Source organism: Leptodactylus fuscus, chromosome 1 (assembly GCF_031893055.1).
Source record: "Leptodactylus fuscus isolate aLepFus1 chromosome 1, aLepFus1.hap2, whole genome shotgun sequence".
Taxonomy (NCBI): Eukaryota; Metazoa; Chordata; class Amphibia; order Anura; family Leptodactylidae; genus Leptodactylus; species Leptodactylus fuscus.
This window is the reverse complement of record NC_134265.1, coordinates 239920443-239940774: the sequence shown is the minus strand read 5'-3', so window position 1 is coordinate 239940774 and position 20332 is coordinate 239920443. Positions and strand designations below refer to the sequence as shown.

At 35.8% G+C, this 20332-nt stretch overlaps 19 non-coding genes across 19 annotated transcripts; all 19 read left to right on the top strand.

Moving 5' to 3' along the window:
• The first annotated feature begins 794 nt into the window (after nt 1-794).
• TRNAK-UUU (transfer RNA lysine (anticodon UUU)) lies at nt 795-867 on the top strand. The gene has a single exon. It is a non-coding gene; the product is annotated as a tRNA-Lys (tRNA).
• A 287-nt stretch (nt 868-1154) lies between these two features.
• TRNAK-UUU (transfer RNA lysine (anticodon UUU)) lies at nt 1155-1227 on the top strand. Its single transcript has one exon. It is a non-coding gene; the product is annotated as a tRNA-Lys (tRNA).
• Nucleotides 1228-2640: 1413 nt separating this feature from the next.
• Nucleotides 2641-2713, top strand: TRNAK-UUU (transfer RNA lysine (anticodon UUU)). Its single transcript has one exon. It is a non-coding gene; the product is annotated as a tRNA-Lys (tRNA).
• A 299-nt stretch (nt 2714-3012) lies between these two features.
• Nucleotides 3013-3085, top strand: TRNAK-UUU (transfer RNA lysine (anticodon UUU)). Its single transcript has one exon. It is a non-coding gene; the product is annotated as a tRNA-Lys (tRNA).
• Nucleotides 3086-4490: 1405 nt separating this feature from the next.
• TRNAK-UUU (transfer RNA lysine (anticodon UUU)) lies at nt 4491-4563 on the top strand. Its single transcript has one exon. It is a non-coding gene; the product is annotated as a tRNA-Lys (tRNA).
• A 299-nt stretch (nt 4564-4862) lies between these two features.
• Nucleotides 4863-4935, top strand: TRNAK-UUU (transfer RNA lysine (anticodon UUU)). The gene has a single exon. It is a non-coding gene; the product is annotated as a tRNA-Lys (tRNA).
• Nucleotides 4936-5235: 300 nt separating this feature from the next.
• Nucleotides 5236-5308, top strand: TRNAK-UUU (transfer RNA lysine (anticodon UUU)). Its single transcript has one exon. It is a non-coding gene; the product is annotated as a tRNA-Lys (tRNA).
• A 1788-nt stretch (nt 5309-7096) lies between these two features.
• TRNAK-UUU (transfer RNA lysine (anticodon UUU)) lies at nt 7097-7169 on the top strand. Its single transcript has one exon. It is a non-coding gene; the product is annotated as a tRNA-Lys (tRNA).
• A 2532-nt stretch (nt 7170-9701) lies between these two features.
• TRNAK-UUU (transfer RNA lysine (anticodon UUU)) lies at nt 9702-9774 on the top strand. The gene has a single exon. It is a non-coding gene; the product is annotated as a tRNA-Lys (tRNA).
• Nucleotides 9775-10073: 299 nt separating this feature from the next.
• On the top strand, nt 10074-10146 carry TRNAK-UUU (transfer RNA lysine (anticodon UUU)). The gene has a single exon. It is a non-coding gene; the product is annotated as a tRNA-Lys (tRNA).
• A 1416-nt stretch (nt 10147-11562) lies between these two features.
• TRNAK-UUU (transfer RNA lysine (anticodon UUU)) lies at nt 11563-11635 on the top strand. Its single transcript has one exon. It is a non-coding gene; the product is annotated as a tRNA-Lys (tRNA).
• A 298-nt stretch (nt 11636-11933) lies between these two features.
• Nucleotides 11934-12006, top strand: TRNAK-UUU (transfer RNA lysine (anticodon UUU)). Its single transcript has one exon. It is a non-coding gene; the product is annotated as a tRNA-Lys (tRNA).
• Nucleotides 12007-14162: 2156 nt separating this feature from the next.
• TRNAK-UUU (transfer RNA lysine (anticodon UUU)) lies at nt 14163-14235 on the top strand. The gene has a single exon. It is a non-coding gene; the product is annotated as a tRNA-Lys (tRNA).
• Nucleotides 14236-14904: 669 nt separating this feature from the next.
• Nucleotides 14905-14977, top strand: TRNAK-UUU (transfer RNA lysine (anticodon UUU)). Its single transcript has one exon. It is a non-coding gene; the product is annotated as a tRNA-Lys (tRNA).
• Nucleotides 14978-15277: 300 nt separating this feature from the next.
• Nucleotides 15278-15350, top strand: TRNAK-UUU (transfer RNA lysine (anticodon UUU)). The gene has a single exon. It is a non-coding gene; the product is annotated as a tRNA-Lys (tRNA).
• A 1043-nt stretch (nt 15351-16393) lies between these two features.
• TRNAK-UUU (transfer RNA lysine (anticodon UUU)) lies at nt 16394-16466 on the top strand. Its single transcript has one exon. It is a non-coding gene; the product is annotated as a tRNA-Lys (tRNA).
• Nucleotides 16467-16764: 298 nt separating this feature from the next.
• On the top strand, nt 16765-16837 carry TRNAK-UUU (transfer RNA lysine (anticodon UUU)). The gene has a single exon. It is a non-coding gene; the product is annotated as a tRNA-Lys (tRNA).
• A 299-nt stretch (nt 16838-17136) lies between these two features.
• TRNAK-UUU (transfer RNA lysine (anticodon UUU)) lies at nt 17137-17209 on the top strand. The gene has a single exon. It is a non-coding gene; the product is annotated as a tRNA-Lys (tRNA).
• A 2153-nt stretch (nt 17210-19362) lies between these two features.
• TRNAE-UUC (transfer RNA glutamic acid (anticodon UUC)) lies at nt 19363-19435 on the top strand. The gene has a single exon. It is a non-coding gene; the product is annotated as a tRNA-Glu (tRNA).
• Nucleotides 19436-20332: the final 897 nt, after the last annotated feature.

Below are 20332 nucleotides of genomic sequence, written 5' to 3'. Positions count from 1 at the left end.
TATTCACATGTACATTAATTCCGATTTGAGGTACAGTATTATATTTTTTAGAGACTGGATAGCTCAGTCGGTAGAGCATCAGACTTTTAATCTGAGGGTCCAGGGTTCAAGTCTCTGTTCAGGCGGAGAATTTTTTTGAAAAGTATGTATCATTCACATACGTATCATGTTGATCTTAAGAGTTTGAGACTTTTGTTTGCATTTTTTAGATTTTTGCTTAATGCCAAAACTGCAAATGTACAATCGACTTTTACCATTATTCTGTAAATATTATCACCCCAGATGATCTATGCTGGAAATAGTATAGACACTTTCATATTCTAGAATCACCCATAAATCCCTAATTGAACACTCTCACTTAAAGGAAATCTATTCTTATATACATTAATTCCAATTTGGGGTACAGCATTATGTTTCAGAGAGCCTGGGTAGCTCAGTCGGTAGAGCATCAGACTTTTAATCTGAGGGTCCAGGGTTCAAGTCCCTGTTCAGGCGAAGAATTTCTTGGAAAAGTATGCATCATTCACATACGTATCATCATGATCATAAGAGTTTGACACTTTTGTTTGGATTTTCTAGATTTTTGCTTAATGCCAAAACTGCAAATGTACAATCGACTTTTACCATTATTCTGTAACTATTAGCACCCTAGATGATCTATGCTGGAAATAGGATTAGACACTTTGCATATTCTAGAATCACCCATGAATCCCTAATTGAACACTCTCACTTAAAGGAGATGTATTCTTATGTACATTAATTCCGATTTGGGGTACAGCATTATGTTTTGGAGAGCCTGGATAGCTCAGTCGGTAGAGCATCAGACTTTTAATCTGAGGGTCCAGGGTTCAAGTCCCTGTTCAGGCGGAGAAGTTGCTTTGAAAAGTATGCATCATTCATATATGTATGATGTTGATCATAAAAGTTTGGATTTTCTAGATTTTTGCTTAATGCCAAAACTGCAAATGTACAATCAAATTTTACCATTATTCTGTAACTATTAGCACCCTAGATGATCTATGCTGGAAATAGGATTAGACACTTTGCATATTCTAGAATCACCCATAAAACCATAATTGAACACTCTCTCGTAAAGCAGATCTATTCACATGTACATTAATTCCGATTTGAGATACAGTATTATATTTTTTATAGCCTGGATAGCTCAGTCGGTAGAGCATCAGACTTTTAATCTGAGGGTCCAGGGTTCAAGTCCCTGTTCAGGCAGAGAATTTTTTTGAAAAGTACGTACCATTCACATACGTATCATGTTGATCGTAAGAGTTTGACACTTTTGTTTGGATTTTTTAGATTTTTGCTTAATGCCAAAACTGCAAATGTACAATCGAATTTTAACATTATTCTGTAACTATTAGCACCCTAGATGATCTGTGCTGGAAATAGGATTAAACACTTTGCATATTCTAGAATCACCCATGAAACCATAATTGAACACTCTCTCTTAAAGCAGATCTATTCACATGTACATTAATTCCGATTTGAGGTACAGTATTATATTTTGCATATCCTGGATAGCTCAGTCGGTAGAGCCTCGATCTTTTAATCAGAGGGTCCAGGGTTCAAGTCCCTGTTCAGGCGGAGAGTTGCATTGAAAAGTATGCATCATTCACATACGTATGATGTTGATCAAAAGAGTTTGAAACTTTTGTTTGGATTTTCTAGATTTTTGCTTAATGCCAAAACTGCAAATGTACAATCGAATTTTACCATTAGTCTGTAACTTTTAGCACCCTAGATGATCTATGCTGGAAATAGGATTAGACACTTTGCATATTCTAGAATCACCCATAAAACCATAATTGAACACTCTCTCTTAAAGCAGATCTATTCACATGTTCATTAATTCCGATTTGAGGTACAGTATTAAATTTTGTAGAGCCTGGATAGCTCAGTCGGTAGAGCATCAGACTTTTAATCTGAGGGTCTGGGGTTCAGGTTCCTGTTCAGGCAGAGAGTTGCTTTGAAAAGTTTGCATCATTCTCATACGTATCATGTTGATCAAAAGAGTTTGACACTTTTGTTTGGATTTTTTAGATTTTTGCTTAATGCCAAAACTGCAAATGTACAATCGAATTTTACCATTATTCTGTAACTTTTAGCACCCTAGATGATCTATGCTGGAAATAGGATTAGACACTTTGCATATTCTAGAATCACCCATAAAACCATAATTGAACACTCTCGCTTAAAGCAGAGCTATTCACATGCACCTTAATTCCGATTTGAGGTACAGTGTTATATTCTGTAGAGCCTGGATATCTCAGTCGGTAGAACATCAGACTTTTAATCTTAGGGTCCATGGTTCAAGTCCCTGTTCAGGCAGAGAATTTTATTGAAAAGTATGTATCATTCACATACGTATCATGTTGATCTTAAGAGTTTGAGACTTTTGTTTGCATTTTTTAGATTTTTGCTTAATGCCAAAACTGCAAATGTACAATCGACTTTTACCATTATTCTGTAAATATTATCACCCCAGATGATCTATGCTGGAAATAGTATAGACACTTTCATATTCTAGAATCACCCATAAATCCCTAATTGAACACTCTCACTTAAAGGAGATCTATTCTTATATACATTAATTCCAATTTGGGGTACAGCATTATGTTTCAGAGAGCCTGGATAGCTCAGTCGGTAGAGCATCAGACTTTTAATCTGAGGGTCCAGGGTTCAAGTCCCTGTTCAGGCGAAGAATTTCTTGGAAATGTATGCATCATTCACATACGTATCATCATGATCATAAGAGTTTGACACTTTTGTTTGGATTTTCTAGATTTTTGCTTAATGCCAAAACTGCAAATGTACAATCGACTTTTACCATTATTCTGTAACTATTAGCACCCTAGATGATCTATGCTGGAAATAGGATTAGACACTTTGCATATTCTAGAATCACCCATGAATCCCTAATTGAACACTCTCACTTAAAGGAGATGTATTCTTATGTACATTAATTCCGATTTGGGGTACAGCATTATGTTTTGGAGAGCCTGGATAGCTCAGTCGGTAGAGCATCAGACTTTTAATCTGAGGGTCCAGGGTTCAAGTCCCTGTTCAGGCGGAGAAGTTGCTTTGAAAAGTATGCATCATTCATATATGTATGATGTTGATCATAAAAGTTTGGATTTTCTAGATTTTTGCTTAATGCCAAAACTGCAAATGTACAATCAAATTTTACCATTATTCTGTAACTATTAGCACCCTAGATGATCTATGCTGGAAATAGGATTAGACACTTTGCATATTCTAGAATCACCCATAAAACCATAATTGAACACTCTCTCGTAAAGCAGATCTATTCACATGTACATTAATTCCGATTTGAGATACAGTATTATATTTTTTATAGCCTGGATAGCTCAGTCGGTAGAGCATCAGACTTTTAATCTGAGGGTCCAGGGTTCAAGTCCCTGTTCAGGTGGAGATTTTTTTAAAAAAATATGTATGTATCATTCACATACGTATCATGTTGATCGTAAGAGTTTGACACTTTTGTTTGGATTTTTTAGATTTTTGCTTAATGCCAAAACTGCAAATGTACAATCGAATTTTAACATTATTCTGTAACTATTAGCACCCTAGATGATCTGTGCTGGAAATAGGATTAAACACTTTGCATATTCTAGAATCACCCATGAAACCATAATTGAACACTCTCTCTTAAAGCAGATCTATTCACATGTACATTAATTCCGATTTGAGGTACAGTATTAAATTTTGTAGAGCCTGGATGGCTCAGTCGGTAGAGCATCGAATTTTTAATCTGAGGGTCCAGGGTTCAAGTCCCTGTTCAGGCGGAGAGTTGCTTTGAAAAGTATGCATCATTCACATACGTATGATGTTGATCAAAAGAGTTTGAAACTCTTGTTTGGATTTTCTAGATTTTTGCTTAATGACAAAACTGCAAATGTACAATCGAATTTTACCATTATTCTGTAACTTTTAGCACCCCAGATGATCTATGCTGGAAATAGGATTAGACACTTTGCATATTCTAGAATCACCAATAAAACCATAATTGAACACTCTCGCTTAAAGCAGAGCTATTCACATGCACATTAATTCCGATTTGAGGTACAGTGTTATATTCTGTAGAGCCTGGATATCTCAGTCGGTAGCGCATCAGACTTTTAATCTTAGGGTCCATGGTTCAAGTCCCTGTTCAGGCAGAGAATTTTTTTGAAAAGTATGTATCATTCACATACGTATCATGTTGATCTTAAGAGTTTGAGACTTTTGTTTGCATTTTTTAGATTTTTGCTTAATGCCAAAACTGCAAATGAACAATCGACTTTTACCATTATTCTGTAAATATTATCACCCCAGATGATCTATGCTGGAAATAGTATAGACACTTTCATATTCTAGAATCACCCATAAATCCCTAATTGAACACTCTCACTTAAAGGAGATCTATTCTTATATACATTAATTCCAATTTGGGGTACAGCATTATGTTTCAGAGAGCCTGGATAGCTCAGTCGGTAGAGCATCAGACTTTTAATCTGAGGGTCCAGGGTTCAAGTCCCTGTTCAGGCGAAGAATTTCTTGGAAAAGTATGCATCATTCACATACGTATCATCATGATCATAAGAGTTTGACACTTTTGTTTGGATTTTCTAGATTTTTGCTTAATTCCAAAACTGCAAATGTACAATCGACTTTTACCATTATTCTGTAACTATTAGCACCCTAGATGATCTATGCTGGAAATAGGATTAGACACTTTTCATATTCTAGAATCACCCATGAATCCCTAATTGAACACTCTCACTTAAAGGAGATGTATTCTTATGTACATTAATTCCGATTTGGGGTACAGCATTATGTTTTGGAGAGCCTGGATAGCTCAGTCGGTAGAGCATCAGACTTTTAATCTGAGGGTCCAGGGTTCAAGTCCCTGTTCAGGCGGAGAAGTTGCTTTGAAAAGTGTGCATCATTCACATACGTATGATGTTGATCGTAAAAGTTTGAAACTTTTGTTTGGATTTTCTAGATTTTTGCTTAATGCCAAAACTGCAAATGTACAATCGAATTTTACCATTATTCTGTAACTATTAGCACCCTAGATGATCTATGCTGGAAATAGGATTAGACACTTTGCATATTTTAGAATCACCCATAAAACCATAATTGAACACTCTCTCGTAAAGCAGATCTATTCACATGTACATTAATTCCGATTTGAGGTACAGTATTATATTTTTTAGAGCCTGGATAGCTCAGTCGGTAGAGCATCAGACTTTTAATCTGAGGGTCCAGGGTTCAAGTCCCTGTTCAGGCAGAAAATTTTTTTTTTGAAAAGTATGTATCATTCACATACGTATCATCATGATCATAAGAGTTTGACACTTTTGTTTGGATTTTCTAGATTTTTGCTTAATGCCAAAACTGCAAATGTACAATCGAATTTTAACATTATTCTGTAACTATTAGCACCCTAGATGATCTGTGCTGGAAATAGGATTAAACACTTTGCATATTCTAGAATCACCCATGAAACCATAATTGAACACTCTCTCTTAAAGCAGATCTATTCACATGTACATTAATTCCAATTTGAGGTACAGTGTTATATTTTGTAGAGCCTGGATAGCTCAGTCGGTAGAGCTTCGATCTTTTAATCTGAGGGTCCAGGGTTCAAGTCCCTGTTCAGGCGGAGAGTTGCTTTGAAAAGTATGCATCATTCACATACGTATGATGTTGATCAAAAGAGTTTGAAACTTTTGTTTGGATTTTCTAGATTTTTGCTTAATGCCAAAACTGCAAATGTACAAATGAATTTTACCATTATTCTGTAACTTTTAGCACCCTAGATGATCTATGCTGGAAATAGGATTAGACACTTTGCATATTCTAGAATCACCCATAAAACCAAAATTGAACACTCTCGCTTAAAGCAGATCTATTCACATGTACATTAATTCCGATTTGAGGTACAGTATTATGTTTTGTAGACCCTGGATAGCTCAGTCGGTAAAGCATCGAACTTTTAATCTGAGGGTCCAGGGTTCAAGTCCCTGTTCAGGCGGAGAGTTGCTTTGAAAAGCATGCATCATTCACATACGTATGATGTTGATCAAAAGAGTTTGAAACTTTTGTTTGGATTTTCTAGATTTTTGCTTAATGCCAAAACTGCAAATGTACAATCGAATTTTACCATTATTCTGTAACTTTTAGCACCAGAGATGATCTATGCTGGAAATAGGATTAGACACTTTGCATATTCTAGAATCACCCATAAAACCATAATTGAACACTCTCTCGTAAAGCAGATCTATTCACATGTACATTAATTCCGATTTGAGGTACAGTATTTTTTTTTTTAAGAGCCTGGATAGCTCAGTCGGTAGAACATCAGATTTTAGTCTGAGGGACCAGGGTTCAAGTCCCTGTTCAGGCGGAGAATTTTTTTGAAAAGTATGTATCATTCACATACGTATCATGTTGATATTAAGAGATTGACACTTTTGTTTGGATTTTCTAGATTTTTGCTTAATGCCAAAACTGCAAATGTACAATCGACTTTTACCATTATTCTGTAAATATTATCACCCCAGATGATCTATGCTGGAAATAGGATAGACACTTTCATATTCTAGAATCACCCATAAATCCCTAATTGAACACTCTCACTTAAAGGAGATCTATTCTTATATACATTAATTCCAATTTGGGGTACAGCATTATGTTTCAGAGAGCCTGGATAGCTCAGTCGGTAGAGCATCCGACTTTTAATCTGAGGGTCCAGGGTTCAAGTCCCTTTTCAGGCGAAGAATTTCTTGGAAAAGTATGCATCATTCACATACGTATCATCATGATCGTAAGAGTTTGATACTTTTGTTTGGATTTTCTAGATTTTTGCTTAATGCCAAAACTGCAAATGTACAATCAACTTTTACCATTATTCTGTAACTATTAGCACCCTAGATGATCTGTGCTGGAAATAGGATTAGACACTTTGCATATTCTAGAATCACCCATGAATCCCTAATTGAACACTCTCACTTAAAGGAGATGTATTCTTATGTACATTAATTCCAATTTGGGGTACAGCATTATGTTTTGGAGAGCCTGGATAGCTCAGTCGGTAGAGCATCAGACTTTTAATCTGAGGGTCCAGGGTTCAAGTCCCTGTTCAGGCGTAGAAGTTGCTTTGAAAAGTATGCATCATTCATATACGTATGATGTTCATCATAAAAGTTTGGAACTTTTGTTTGGATTTTCTAGATTTTTGCTTAATGCCAAAACTGCAAATGTACAATCGAATTTTACCATTATTCTGTAACTATTAGCACCCTAGATTATCTATGCTGGAAATAGAATTAGACACTTTGCATATTCTAGAATCACCCATAAAACCATAATTGAACACTCTCTCGTAAAGCAGATCTATTCACATGTACATTAATTCCGATTTGAGGTACAGTATTATATTTTTTAGAGCCTGGATAGCTCAGTCGGTAGAGCATCAGACTTTTAATCTGAGGGTCCAGGGTTCAAGTCTCTGTTCAGGCGGAGAATTTTTTTTGAAAAGTATGTATCATTCACATACGTATCATGTTGATCGTAAGAGTTTGACACTTTTGTTTGGATTTTTTAGATTTTTGCTTAATGCCAAAACTGCAAAAGTACAATCGAATTTTAACATTATTCTGTAACTATTAGCACCCTAGATGATCTGTGCTGGAAATAGGATTAAACACTTTGCATATTCTAGAATCACCCATGAAACCATAATTGAACACTCTCTCTTAAAGCAGATCTATTCACATGTACATTAATTCCGATTTGAGGTACAGTATTAAATTTTGTAGAGCCTGGATGGCTCAGTCGGTAGAGCCTCGAACTTTTAATCTGAGGGTCCAGGGTTCAAGTCCCTGTTGAGGCGGAGAGGTGCTTTGAAAAGTATGCATCATTCACATACGTATGATGTTGATCAAAAGAGTTTGAAACTTTTGTTTGGATTTTCTAGATTTTTGCTTAATGCCAAAACTGCAAATGTACAATCGAATTTTACCATTATTCTGTAACTTTTAGCACCCTAGATGATCTATGCTGGAAATAGGATTAGACACTTTGCATATTCTAGAATCACCCATAAAACCATAATTGAACACTCTCGCTTAAAGCAGAGCTATTCACATGCACATTAATTCCGATTTGAGGTACAGTGTTATATTCTGTAGAGCCTGGATATCTCAGTCGGTAGAGCATCAGACTTTTAATCTTAGGGTCCATGGTTCAAGTCCCTGTTCAGGCAGAGAATTTTTTTGAAAAGTATGTATCATTCACATACGTATCATCATGATCATAAGAGTTTGACACTTTTGTTTGGATTTTTTAGATTTTTGCTTAATGCCAAAACTGCAAATGTACAATCGAATTTTAACATTATTCTGTAACTATTAGCACCCTAGATGATCTGTGCTGGAAATAGGATTAAACACTTTGCATATTCTAGAATCACCCATGAAACCATAATTGAACACTCTCTCTTAAAGCAGATCTATTCACATGTACATTAATTCCGATTTGAGGTACAGTATTATATTTTGTAGAGCCTGGATAGCTCAGTCGATAGAGCATCGATCTTTTAATCTGAGGGTCCAGGGTTCAAGTCCCTGTTCAGGCGGAGACTTGCTTTGAAAAGTATGCATCATTCACATACGTATGATATTGATCAAAAGAGTTTGAAACTTTTGTTTGGATTTTCTAGATTTTTGCTTAATGCCAAAACTGCAAATGTACAATCGAATTTTACCATTATTCTGTAACTTTTAGCACCCTAGATGATCTATGCTGGAAATAGGATTAGACACTTTGCATATTCTAGAATCACCCATAAAACCATAATTGAACACTCTCGCTTAAAGCAGATCTATTCACATGTACATTAATTCCGATTTGAGGTACAGTATTATATTTTGTAGACCCTGGATATCTCAGTCGGTAAAGCATCAAACTTTTAATCTGAGGGTCCAGGGTTCAAGTCCCTGTTCAGGCGGAGAGTTGCTTTGAAAAGTATGCATCATTCACATACGTATGATGTTGATCAAAAGAGTTTGAAACTTTTGTTTGGATTTTCTAGATTTTTGCTTAATGCCAAAACTGCAAATGTACAATCGAATTTTACCATTATTCTGTAACTTTTAGCACCCTAGATGATCTATGCTGGAAATAGGATTAGACACTTTGCATATTCTAGAATCACCCATAAAACCATAATTGAGCACTCTCTCTTAAAGCAGATCTATTCACATGTACATTTATTCCGATTTGAGGTACAGTATTTTTTTTTTTTAGAGCCTGGATAGCTCAGTCGGTAGAACATCAGACTTTTAATCTGAGGGTCCAGGGTTCAAGTCCCTGTTCAGGCGGAGAATTTTTTTGAAAAGTATGTATCATTCACATACGTATCATGTTGATATTAAGAGATTGACACTTTTGTTTGGATTTTCTAGATTTTTGCTTAATGCCAAAACTGCAAATGTACAATCGACTTTTACCATTATTCTGTAAATATTATCACCCCAGATGATCTATGCTGGAAATAGGATAGACACTTTCATATTCTAGAATCACCCATAAATCCCTAAGTGAACACTCTCACTTAAAGGAGATCTATTCTTATATACATTAATTCCAATTTGGGGTACAGCATTATGTTTCAGAGAGCCTGGATAGCTCAGTCGGTAGAGCATCAGACTTTTAATCTGAGGGTCCAGGGTTCAAGTCCCTGTTCAGGCGAAGAATTTCTTGGAAAAGTATGCATCATTCACATACGTATCATCATGATCGTAAGAGTTTGACACTTTTGTTTGGATTTTCTAGATTTTTGCTTAATGCCAAAACTGCAAATGTACAATCAACTTTTACCATTATTCTGTAACTATTAGCACCCTAGATGATCTGTGCTGGAAATAAGATTAGACACTTTGCATATTCTAGAATCACCCATGAATCCCTAATTGAACACTCTCACTTAAAGGAGATGTATTCTTATGTACATTAATTCCGATTTGGGGTACAGCATTATGTTTTGGAGAGCCTGGATAGCTCAGTCGGTAGAGCATCAGACTTTTAATCTGAGGGTCCAGGGTTCAAGTCCCTGTTCAGGCGGAGAAGTTGCTTTGAAAAGTGTGCATCATTCATATACGTATGATGTTGATCGTAAAAGTTTGAAACTTTTGTTTGGATTTTCTAGATTTTTGCTTAATGCCAAAACTGCAAATGTACAATCGAATTTTACCATTATTCTGTAACTATTAGCACCCTAGATTATCTATGCTGGAAATAGAATTAGACACTTTGCATATTCTAGAATCACCCATAAAACCATAATTGAACACTCTCTCGTAAAGCAGATCTATTAACATGTACATTAATTCCGATTTGAGGTACAGTATTATATTTTTTAGAGCCTGGATAGCTCAGTCGGTAGAGCATCAGACTTTTAATCTGAGGCTCCAGGGTTCAAGTCTCTGTTCAGGCGGAGAAGTTTTTTGAAAAGTATGTATCATTCACATACGTATCATGTTGATCGTAAGAGTTTGACACTTTTGTTTGGATTTTCTAGATTTTTGCTTAATGCCAAAACTGCAAATGTACAATCGAATTTTAACATTATTCTGTAACTATTAGCACCCTAGATGATCTGTGCTGGAAATAGGATTAAACACTTTGCATATTCTAGAATCACCCATGAAACCATAATTGAACACTCTCTCTTAAAGCAGATCTATTCACATGTACATTAATTCCGATTTGAGGTACAGTATTAAATTTTGTAGAGCCTGGATGGCTCAGTCGGTAGAGCATCGAACTTTTAATCTGAGGGTCCAGGGTTCAAGTCCCTGTTGAGGCGGAGAGTTGCTTTGAAAAGTATGCATCATTCACATACGTATGATGTTGATCAAAAGAGTTTGAAGCTTTTGTTTGGATTTTCTAGATTTTTGCTTAATGCCAAAACTGCAAATGTACAATCGAATTTTACCATTATTCTGTAACTTTTAGCACCCTAGATGATCTATGCTGGAAATAGGATTAGACACTTTGCATATTCTAGAATCACCCATAAAACCATAATTGAACACTCTCTCTTAAAGCAGATCTATTCACATGTTCATTAATTCCGATTTGAGGTACAGTGTTAAATTTTGTAGAGCCTGGATAGCTCAGTCGGTAGAGCATCAGACTTTTAATCTGAGGGTCTAGGGTTCAGGTTCCTGTTCAGGCAGAGAGTTGCTTTGAAAAGTTTGCATCATTTTCATACGTATCATGTTGATCGTAAGAGTTTGACACTTTTGTTTGGATTTTTTAGATTTTTGCTTAATGCCAAAACTGCAAATGTACAATCGAATTTTACCATTATTCTGTATCTATTAGCAACCTAGATGATCTATGCTGGAAATAGGATTAGACACTTTGCATATTCTAGAATCTCCCATAAAACCATAATTGAACACTCTCGCTTAAAGCAGATCTATTCACATGCACATTAATTCCGATTTGAGGTACAGTATTATATTCTGTAGAGCCTGGATAGCTCAGTTGGTAGAGCATCAGACTTTTAATCTGAGGGTCCAGGGTTCAAGTCCCTGTTCAGGCGGAGAATTTTTTTGAAAAGTATGTATCATTCACATACGTATCATGTTGATATTAAGAGATTGACACTTTTGTTTGGATTTTCTAGATTTTTGCTTAATGCCAAAACTGCAAATGTACAATCGACTTTTACCATTATTCTGTAAATATTAGCATCCCAGATGATCTATGCTGGAAATAGGATATGCACTTTGCATATTCTAGAATAACCCATAAATCCCTAATTGAACACTCTCACTTACAGGAGATGTATTCTTATGTACATTAATTCCAATTTGGGGTACAGCATTATATATTGGAGGGCCTGGATAGCTCAGTCGGTAGAGCATCAGACTTTTAATCTGAGGGTCCAGGGTTCAAGTCCCTGTTCAGGCAGAGAATTGCTTTGAAAAGTATGCATAATTCACATTCGTATCATCTTGATCGTAAGAGTTTGACCCTTTGTTTGGATTTTCTAGATTTTTGCTTAATGCCAAAACTGCAAATGTACAATCGACTTTTACCATTATTCTGTAACTATTAGCACCCTAGATGATCTATGCTGGAAATAGGATTAGACACTTTGCATATTCTAGAATCACCCATAAAACCATAATTGAACACTCTCTTGTAAAGCAGATCTATTCACATGTACATTAATTCCGAGTTGAGGAACAGTATTATTATTTTTGTAGCCTGGATAGCTCAGTCGGTATAGCATCAGACTTTTAATCTGAGGGTCCAGGGTTCAAGTCCCTGTTCAGGCGGAGAATTTTTTTGAAAAGTATGTATCATTCACATACGTATCATGTTGATCGTAAGAGTTTGACACTTTTGTTTGGATTTTTTAGATTTTTGCTTAATGCCAAAACTGCAAATGTACAATCGAATTTTAACATTATTCTGTAACTATTAGCACCCTAGATGATCTGTGCTGGAAATAGGATTAAACACTTTGCATATTCTAGAATCACCCATGAAACCATAATTGAACACTCTCTCTTAAAGCAGATCTATTCACATGCACATTAATTCCGATTTGAGGTACAGTATTATATTCTGTAGAGCCTGGATAGCTCAGTCGGTAGAGCATCAGACTTTTAATCTGAGTGTCCAGGGTTCAAGTCCCTGTTCAGGCGGAGAATTTTTTTGAAAAGTATGTATCATTCACATACGTATCATGTTGATCTTAAGAGTTTGAGACTTTTGTTTGCATTTTTTAGATTTTTGCTTAATGCCAAAACTGCAAATGTACAATCGACTTTTACCATTATTCTGTAAATATTATCACCCCAGATGATCTATGCTGGAAATAGGGTAGACACTTTCATATTCTAGAATAACCCATAAATCCCTAATTGAACACTCTCACTTAAAGGAGATCTATTCTTATATGCATTAATTCCAATTTGAGGTACAGCATTATGTTTCAGAGAGCCTGGATAGCTCAGTCGGTAGAGCATCAGACTTTTAATCTGAGGGTCCAGGTTTCAAGTCCCTGTTCAGGCGAAGAATTTCTTGGAAAAGTATGCATCATTCACATACGTATCATCATGATCGTAAGAGTTTGACACTTTTGTTTGGATTTTTTAGATTTTTGCTTAATGCCAAAACTGCAAATGTACAATCGAATTTTAACATTATTCTGTAACTTTTAGCACCCTAGATGATCTGTGCTGGAAATAGGTTTAAACACTTTGCATATTCTAGAATCACCCATGAAACCATAATTGAACACTCTCTCTTAAAGCAGATCTATTCACATGTACATTAATTCCGATTTGAGGTACAGTATTATATTTTGCATATCCTGGATAGCTCAGTCGGTAGAGCCTCGATCTTTTAATCAGAGGGTCCAGGGTTCAAGTCCCTGTTCAGGCGGAGAGTTGCATTGAAAAGTATGCATCATTCACATACGTATGATGTTGATCAAAAGAGTTTGAAACTTTTGTTTGGATTTTCTAGATTTTTGCTTAATGCCAAAACTGCAAATGTACAATCGAATTTTACCATTAGTCTGTAACTTTTAGCACCCTAGATGATCTATGCTGGAAATAGGATTAGACACTTTGCATATTCTAGAATCACCCATAAAACCATAATTGAACACTCTCTCTTAAAGCAGATCTATTCACATGTTCATTAATTCCGATTTGAGGTACAGTATTAAATTTTGTAGAGCCTGGATAGCTCAGTCGGTAGAGCATCAGACTTTTAATCTGAGGGTCTAGGGTTCAGGTTCCTGTTCAGGCAGAGAGTTGCTTTGAAAAGTTTGCATCATTCTCATACGTATCATGTTGATCAAAAGAGTTTGACACTTTTGTTTGGATTTTTTAGATTTTTGCTTAATGCCAAAACTGCAAATGTACAATCGAATTTTACCATTATTCTGTAACTATTAGCAACCTAGATGATCTATGCTGGAAATAGGATTAGACACTTTGCATATTCTAGAATCTCCCATAAAACCATAATTGAACACTCTCGCTTAAAGCAGATCTATTCACATGCACATTAATTCCGATTTGAGGTACAGTATTATACTCTGTAGAGCCTGGATAGCTCAGTTGGTAGAGCATCAGACTTTTAATCTGAGGGTCCAGGGTTCAAGTCCCTGTTCAGGCGGAGAATTTTTTTGAAAAGTATGTATCATTCACATACGTATCATGTTGATCTTAAGAGTTTGAGACTTTTGTTTGCATTTTTTAGATTTTTGCTTAATGCCAAAACTGCAAATGTACAATCGACTTTTACCATTATTCTGTAAATATTATCACCCCAGATGATCTATGCTGGAAATAGGATAGACACTTTCATATTCTAGAATCACCCATAAATCCCTAATTGAACACTCTCACTTAAAGGAGATCTATTCTTATATACATTAATTCCAATTTGAGGTACAGCATTATGTTTCAGAGAGCCTGGATAGCTCAGTCGGTAGAGCATCAGACTTTTAATCTGAGGGTCCAGGTTTCAAGTTCCTGTTCAGGCGAAGAATTTCTTGGAAAAGTATGCATCATTCACATACGTATCATCATGATCGTAAGAGTTTGACACTTTTGTTTGGATTTTCTAGATTTTTGCTTAATGCCAAAACTGCAAATGTACAATCGACTTTTACCATTATTTTGTAACTATTAGCACCCTAGATGATCTATGCTGGAAATAGGATTAGACACTTTGCATATTCTAGAATCACCCATGAATCCCTAATTGAACACTCTCACTTAAAGGAGATGTATTCTTATGTACATTAATTCCGATTTGGGGTACAGCGTTATGTTTTTGAGAGCCTGGATAGCTCAGTCGGTAGAGCATCAGACTTTTAATCTGAGGGTCCAGGGTTCAAGTCCCTGTTCAGGCGGAGAAGTTGCTTTGAAAAGTATGCATCATTCATATATGTATGATGTTGATCATAAAAGTTTGAAACTTTTGTTTGGATTTTCTAGATTTTTGCTTAATGCCAAAACTGCAAATGTACAATCGAATTTTACCATTATTCTGTAACTATTAGCACCCTAGATGATCTATGCTGGAAATAGGATTAGACACTTTGCATATTCTAGAATCACCCATAAAACCATAATTGAACACTCTCTCGTAAAGCAGATCTATTCACATGTACATTAATTCCGATTTGAGGTACAGTATTATATTTTTTAGAGCCTGGATAGCTCAGTCGGTAGAGCATCAGACTTTTAATCTGAGGGTCCAGGGTTCAAGTCCCTGTTCAGGCAGAGAATTTTTTTGAAAAGTACGTATCATTCACATACGTATCATGTTGATCGTAAGAGTTTGACACTTTTGTTTGGATTTTTTAGATTTTTGCTTTATGCCAAAACTGCAAATGTACAATCGAATTTGAACATTATTCTGTAACTATTAGCACCCTAGATGATCTGTGCTGGAAATAGGATTAAACACTTTGCATATTCTAGAATCACCCATGAAACCATAATTGAACACTCTCTCTTAAAGCAGATCTAATCACATGTACATTAATTCCGATTTGAGGTACAGTATTATATTTTGCAGATCCTGGATAGCTCAGTCGGTAGAGCCTCGATCTTTTAATCAGAGGGTCCAGGGTTCAAGTCCCTGTTCAGGCGGAGAGTTGCATTGAAAAGTATGCATCATTCACATACGTATGATGTTGATCAAAAGAGTTTGAAACTTTTGTTTGGATTTTCTAGATTTTTGCTTAATGCCAAAACTGCAAATGTACAATCGAATTTTACCATTAGTCTGTAACTTTTAGCACCCTAGATGATCTATGCTGGAAATAGGATTAGACACTTTGCATATTCTAGAATCACCCATAAAACCATAATTGAACACTCTCTCTTAAAGCAGATCTATTCACATGTTCATTAATTCCGATTTGAGGTACAGTATTAAATTTTGTAGAGCCTGGATAGCTCAGTCGGTAGAGCATCAGTCTTTTAATCTGAGGGTCTAGGGTTCAGGTTCCTGTTCAGGCAGAGAGTTGCTTTGAAAAGTTTGCATCATTCTCATACGTATCATGTTGATCAAAAGAGTTTGACACTTTTGTTTGGATTTTTTAGATTTTTGCTTAATGCCAAAACTGCAAATGTACAGTCGAATTTTACCATTATTCTGTAACTATTAGCAACCTAGATGATCTATGCTGGAAATAGGATTAGACACTTTGCATATTCTAGAATCTCCCATAAAACCATAATTGAACACTCTCGCTTAAAGCAGATCTATTCACATGCACATTAATTCCGATTTGAGGTACAGTATTATACTCTGTAGAGCCTGGATAGCTCAGTTGGTAGAGCATCAGACTTTTAATCTGAGGGTCCAGGGTTCAAGTCCCTGTTCAGGCGGAGAATTTTTTTGAAAAGTATGTATCATTCACATACGTATCATGTTGATATTAAGAGATTGACACTTTTGTTTGGATTTTCTAGATTTTTGCTTAATGCCAAAACTGCAAATGTACAATCGACTTTTACCATTATTCTGTAAATATTAGCATCCCAGATGATCTATGCTGGAAATAGGATATACACTTTGCATATTCTAGAATAACCCATAAATCCCTAATTGAACACTCTCACTTAAAGGAGATGTATTCTTATGTACATTAATTCCGATTTGGGGTACAGCATTATATATCGGAGGGCCTGGATAGCTCAGTCGGTAGAGCATCAGACTTTTAATCTGAGGGTCCAGGGTTCAAGTCCCTGTTCAGGCAGAGAATTGCTTTGAAAAGTATGCATAATTCACATTCGTATCATCTTGATCGTAAGAGTTTGACACTTTTGTTTGGATTTTCTAGATTTTTGCTTAATGCCAAAACTGCAAATGTACAATCGACTTTTACCATTATTCTGTAACTATTAGCACCCTAGATGATCTATGCTGGAAATAGGATTAGACACTTTGCATATTCTAGAATCACCCATAAAACCATAATTGAACACTCTCTTGTAAAGCAGATCTATTCACATGTACATTAATTCCGAGTTGAGGTACAGTATTATTATTTTTGTAGCCTGGATAGCTCAGTCGGTAGAGCATCAGACTTTTAATCTGAGGGTCCAGGGTTCAAGTCCCTGTTCAGGCGGAGAATTTTTTTGAAAAGTATGTATCATTCACATACGTATCATGTTGATCGTAAGAGTTTGACACTTTTGTTTGCATTTTTTAGATTTTTGCTTAATGCCAAAACTGCAAATGTACAATCGACTTTTACCATTATTCTGTAAATATTATCACCCAGATGATCTATGCTGGAAATAGGGTAGACACTTTCATATTCTAGAATAACCCATAAATCCCTAATTGAACACTCTCTCTTAAAGCAGATCTATTCACATGCACATTAATTCCGATTTGAGGTACAGTATTATATTCTGTAGAGCCTGGATAGCTCAGTCGGTAGAGCATAAGACTTTTAATCTGAGGGTCCAGGGTTCAAGTCCCTGTTCAGGCGAAGAATTTCTTGGAAAAGTATGCATCATTCACATACGTATCATCATGATCGTAAGAGTTTGACACTTTTGTTTGGATTTTCTAGATTTTTGCTTAATGCCAAAACTGCAAATGTACAATCGACTTTTACCATTATTCTGTAACTATTAGCACTCTAGATGATCTATGCTGGAAATAGGATTAGACACTTTGCATATTCTAGAATCACCCATGAATCCCTAATTGAACACTCTCACTTAAAGGAGATGTATTCTCATGTACATTAATTCCGATTTGGGGTACAGCATTATGTTTTGGAGAGCCTGGATAGCTCAGTCAGTAGAGCATCAGACTTTTAATCTGAGGGTCCAGGGTTCAAGTCCCTGTTCAGGCGGAGAATTTTTTTGAAAAGTATGTATCATTCACATACGTATCATGTTGATCTTAAGAGTTTGACTCTTTTGTTTGCATTTTCTAGACTTTTGCTTAATGCCAAAACTGCAAATGTACAATCGACTTTTACCATTATTCTGTAAATATTATCACCAGATGATCTATGCTGGAAATAGGATAGACACTTTCATATTCTAGAATCACCCATAAATCCCTAATTGAACACTCTCACTTAAAGGAGATCTATTCTTATATACATTAATTCCAATTTGGGGTACAGCATTATGTTTCAGACAGCCTGGATAGCTCAGTCGGTGGAGCATCAGACTTTTAATCTGAGGGTCCAGGGTTCAAGTCCCTGTTCAGGCAAAGAATTTCTTGGAAAAGTATGCATCATTCACATACGTATCATCATGATCGTAAGAGTTTGACACTTTTGTTTGGATTTTCTAGATTTTTGCTTAATGCCAAAACTGCAAATGTACAATCGACTTTTACCATTATTCTGTAACTATTAGCACCTTAGATGATCTATGCTGGAAATAGGATTAGACACTTTGCATATTCTAGAATCACCCATGAATCCCTAATTGACCACTCTCACTTAAAGGAGATGTATTCTTATGTTCATTAATTCCGATTTGGGGTACAGCATTATGTTTTGGAGAACCTGGATAGCTCAGTCGGTAGAGCATCAGACTTTTAATCTGAGGGTTCAGGGTTCAAGTCCCTGTTCAGGCGGAGAAGTTGCTTTGAAAAGTATGCATCATTCATATACGTATGATGTTGATCATAAAAGTTTGAAACTTTTGTATGGATTTTCTAGATTTTTGCTTAATGCCAAAACTGCAAATGTACAATCGAATTTTACCATTATTCTGTAACTATTAGCACCCTAGATGATCTATGCTGGAAATAGGATTAGACACTTTGCATATTCTAGAATCACCCATAAAACCATACTTGAACACTCTCTCGTAAAGCAGATCTATTCACATGTACATTAATTCCGATTTGAGGTACAGTATTATATTTTTTAGAGCCTGGATAGCTCAGTCGGTAGTGCATCAGACTTTTAATCTGAGGGTCCAGGGATCAAGTCCCTGTTCAGGCGGAGAATTTTTTTTGAAAAGTATGTATCATTCACATACGTATCATGTTGATATTAAGAGATTGACATTTTTGTTTGGATTTTCTAGATTTTTACTTAATGCCAAAACTGCAAATGTACAATCGACTTTTACCATTATTCTGTAAATATTAGCATCCCAGATGATCTATGCTGGAAATAGGATAGACACTTTGCATATTCTAGAATAACCCATAAATCCCTAATTGAACACTCTCACTTAAAGGAGATGTATTCTTATGTACATTAATTCCGATTTGGGGTACAGCATTATGTTTTGGAGAGCATGGATAGCTCAGTCGGTAGAGCATCAGACTTTCAATCTGGGGGTCCAGGGTTCAGGTTCCTGTTCAGGCGGAGAGTTTCTTTGAAAAGTGTGCATCATTCTCTTACGTATCATCTTGATCGTAAGAGTTTGACACTTTTGTTTGGATTTTTTAGATTTTTGCTTAATGCCAAAACTGCAAATGTACAATCGAATTTTAACATTATTCTGTAACTATTAGCACCCTAGATGATCTATGCTGGAAATAGGATTAGACACTTTGCATATTCTAGAATCACCCATAAAACCATAATTGAAAACTCTCTCTTAAAGCAGATCTATTCACATGTACATTAATTCCGATTTGAGGTACAGTATTTCATTTTGTAGAGCTTGGATAGCTCAGTCGGTAGAGCATCAGACTTTTAATCTGAGGGTCCAGGGTTCAAGTCCCTGTTCAGGCAAAGAATTTCTTGGAAAAGTATGCATCATTCACATACGTATCATCATGATCGTAAGAGTTTGACACTTTTGTTTGGATTTTCTAGATTTTTGCTTAATGCCAAAACTGCAAATGTACAATCGACTTTTACCATTATTCCGTAACTATTAGCACCCTAGATGATCTATGCTGGAAATAGGATTAGACACTTTGCATATTCTAGAATCACCCATGAATCCCTAATTGAACACTCTCACTTAAAGGAGATGTATTCTTATGTACATTAATTCCGATTTGGGGTACAGCATTATGTTTCGGAGAGTCTGGATAGCTCAGTCGGTAGAGCATCAGACTTTTAATCTGAGGGTCCAGGGTTCAAGTCTCTGTTCAGGCAGACAATTTTTTTGAAAAGTATGTATCATTCACATACGTATCATGTTGATCTTAAGAGTTTGACTCTTTTGTTTGCATTTTCTAGACTTTTGCTTAATGCCAAAACTGCAAATGTACAATCGACTTTTACCATTATTCTGTAAATATTATCACC